The sequence below is a fragment of the Sinocyclocheilus rhinocerous genome, unplaced genomic scaffold (assembly GCF_001515625.1).
Source record: "Sinocyclocheilus rhinocerous isolate Xijiao unplaced genomic scaffold, SAMN03320098_v1.1 scaffold502, whole genome shotgun sequence".
Taxonomy (NCBI): domain Eukaryota; kingdom Metazoa; phylum Chordata; class Actinopteri; order Cypriniformes; family Cyprinidae; genus Sinocyclocheilus; species Sinocyclocheilus rhinocerous.
The window spans coordinates 1,048,780-1,052,921 of NW_015641028.1; positions in this window are offsets into that span (position 1 = coordinate 1,048,780).

Sequence of the window (4,142 nt, forward strand, 5' to 3'; positions counted from 1 at the left end):
TGAATTGATGGAACTGTACAAAAAAAAAAAAAAACAAGCCACACAAACAATTCGATATGGTAGGCTACTTTGGTGTCCTATCATTAAATAAATAAATCCTTAATTTAAAAATAATAATAATTCTACATTGTAAATAAATGCCAATTATGACTTACTTTTAAACTTGGTACTACATTTTAATATGATTACACAACATATAACGATCAGGCAAATGAGCGTGGTTATGTTTAACAATAATTCAGTCAAATATTATAAATACTGATTTCTTACCTGTAATTGCGTCTGACAATATGCCCAAATCGAGCTTACTCATCGCATGATCATTTCGGTTGCAAAAGCAGTCCAAATGATGGTATTGAACAAGATCAGTTGGATTCAGGATCAGTTTCCAGGTGGCAGTTACAGCGCAAGCAGGTTTATGGGCATCTCAGTGACTTGGACATCATGCCTTAAGATTTCAACATTGTATTTCGATGACCAACAACCAGATCAAAACTAGGCAGGTCCTGCGAAACTGCTTCCCAATCCTCAATTGTGCGCTTCGCTCGTTTTCTCCGTGTGCGCGCACTTAAAAGTAATGATCAAAGATTACAATTTTATGTTTTTTTCTTTTCTATTAGATCACCGCAAGATCTACTGCTCAAAAGTATTCAGAACAGTGACAATTATAGATCCTTAGACAATTAGTAAAATCCTTCAGAATCTTTTCTAAAGGTGCAAGCAGTGGGATTACTATTAAAAGGATTTGTTATAATCTTTGTCATGCCTTTGTCTCCCTAACAGCAGTATCGTGACAAGTATATGTTAACTTTGACAGCCCCAAAAAATGGCTTTTGTAAACGGTTTTTAAAATGTTACAGCCCCGTGTCCCCCTAAGGACCCCCTGCCATTGTTAATTATTTCTGACTGTCCTGCAACAGGAATTTAAAACGTTTAATGTTCCTTTCTTAGATTGGTACTTTTCATAAAACTTAAAGAGGTCATATGATGTTATTTTAAAGATCATTATTTTGTGTATTTGGTGTAACAGAATATGCACCACTATGAACAATATAAAACGTTGGATTTTAAACATTATTCAGTATAATGTGGATGTGGCATTTTAAAAGTTTCTTATTATACACAGACAAACTAAAAACTCATGTAGATTCTTTGTACACTGTAAAAAAAAAATTAAAAAAAAGATGTCATGCCATCATGTTTTTCCATTTTTTTAACTCAACAGATTAATTTAACCAATTTCAACATCTTTTTTTAAGTTACAGGATTCATCTCGATTTTTTTTAAAGGGATAAGGCACCCAAAATGAAAATTTTGTTGTTTACTCACCCTCAAGTTGTTCTGTAAATCTGTATCAGTTTCTTTCTTTGGCTGAACACAAAAGAAGATATTTTAGTTTAATAGTTTCTGTTCCCTGTTGACTTTCAAAGTATTTTTCCATAAGTCAGCAGGGACCCGCAAGTGTTTAGTTTCAAGTGTTTAGGTTGAGTGAATGATGACAAAATTTTCATTTTTGGGTGAACTATCCCTTTAAGACAGTTTAATATAATGACTATAGTTTAATATAAATGACTTTTACAGCCAATTTGATTCTAATAAAAAAATGTAAGGCAGTAACTGAGTTTTTAAGTAGGTGGAAATGTTAAAGTCTAGTCTACATGGCCAGAGGTCGAATTATCGTTTTAAAAAATATTTTCCTTGATTACAATGTACTTGACACTATACGATTTAATGAGATGAAAAGCTGGAATGGGGGAACATATGAAAAGTTACAGTACTTAAAACATCCTTGTTTTTGTGTATTCTACAATTTAAACAGGATGAATGTGTCCTTCCAAATAACTTTTTCTATTTCTAATAATTTCTATGTTTAACATACAATAACAGTTCAGTACATTATCTAGTACTTTTTCATTTATTAGTGCTAGTCATTTATTATCAAGTCATTGCAGATAAGAACAACTAAAGATAACTGGATGTTTAGTAAAATATTTTAAATGTTGTTCCAGAGGTATGAAGCTCCACAGTACTTCACAGTGTGTGGCTGCACATTATGAAACACCTTGAAACACAGAGGTAGAATGTCTTTAATCGTGTCTATAAAATATGATCAACTGTAAAAGACCCACTTTCTGCACAGCATTGCTCTACTTTACATTGAAACTTGTGCAATAGCATGTAAGAGTGGGTAAACCAAGTCTCCCTTCACTGCCACCCAGGGGCGTAGCCATCATTTCAGAAGTGAGGGGGACAGAAATGTTATATATATATATAAAAAAATAAAAAATACAAATCACACCGGCTCTTGAAAACCTCTATGCGAACACACTTGCCCGAAAAAGTGCGGGGGACGAATTTACATGATATTAAAAGTGGGGGGGACACGTCCCCCGCGTAATCTACGCCCCTGCTGCCACCTACGGTAAAACAATAAAAACACATCAAGGAGCGCACAGAGAAAAAAATGTAATTGAGAAAATACAATATTGATGCAATACAGTTTCGCCAGCTGCAATAGAAATAAGTGATATGTTGTAAAACATGATTTAAATGGAAAAGAAAACAATATTACCACAGAAATATGAATTAATCCCAAAGTTTCTTCAGAAATGTGCAACTAGAAAAAAATGATATTAAAAACTTCTTATTGTGTAAAAAGGGCTATCTGTCAATTTTATTTTATTTTTATTTTATATTTTTATTTATTTATTTATTTTTGGTCAGAATATATTCTATCCTATAAAATAAGGCAAGATGAAACTTTAATTTTAACAATTTAGAATATAGCAATTAACCAATTTAAACCAATTTGCTGAACATAAGAAAACTGACACTGAAAACCTGTAATGATTCAACTTGTGTCTGTCTGTAAAAACAAGTCAATAATCTGCTTCCCCAACTGAATTTTCAATCAAATTAAGTGATTAAACCCTTCAATTCCAATGACCAGTTACTAGGTTATGCTAAAGTCATTTTATTGCACTCTGTCCAGCAAAGGTAATTATATATTGATTAATGGATTACAGCATTCAACGGTGAAAGCCTGGCATACATATCTGGAATAGAGTATGCCATTAAGAGGATATAATGTTCATGCTTTTGCGTAGCATTTGAATTTATAACTGGTGAAAGCTTATGAACTCCAGACAATCTAATTCTAACATTTTCACTACTTTTTGGTCTACACCATTAATTTTACGGACATTTCTGTTTACTCTAAAACACAATGCAATAAAGTGTAAAATTCAAAATACTGGTAAAACACCTGTAAAAAATAAATACAGAAAAATTCCATCAAATTATACAGTATACTGTGCCTTTCACTGATTTTTTTAGAGTGTACAGCCACTTATGTCAAGATATTATGTGGTTTAGAAGAATTCATGAAATGCACAGACAGAAACTTTATAATTAATGCAACTGCTTGCAAATATTTAACAAGGAAAATATGTTTTGTAATTTATGGGATTTATTTCCTATATATTCCAAAATATAATCAATAAACGAATTAATGAATAAAGTGTTAAAATATAGAAGAACATAATTACAGACTGCAATAGAATGACTTGATGCAATATGTAATTATTAATGCATCACCTTGGAGTCTAATTTCTCTTTTATTGTTTAATTTTTGTGTTAATTAAGATATGCTTGATATAAAGCATTTTTGTTTAGTTTTGTTTGTGGCACAGAAATAGGGGTGAGAGCCCTCAAAGCACTCTCTTTCATCTTCCTCTTTTGAGTTTCCTCCAGACGTCATTAGTAGAAGATCTTGGCTGTAATGGGCTGTGCAGTCGGTGTTCCCCTCTGGAAGAACAGGTCCTGCCAGCAACTTTGCTAAAGTTCCGTCCTGATCCACTGGGGGCGAGGAGAGAGTTATCACAGGCTCTGAAATTAGAGGTCAGTATCTAAAACTGATCACCCTTTTTTAGGAACATTACTTAAAAAAAATATTTTTGTAATCCGTTTAAAAATTAATTCTACAATTGATATCATCAAAAAAAAACTAAATTTCTTCTGCCTTCTGGCAGAACAAAAATATTGAAATACACCTCACTCTATTCAAACAGTCTCCAATAAATCTTTGTCATTGTAAATTCACTCAAAACACATGGAAAAGAAAGGTTTTTTTTCATAAACTC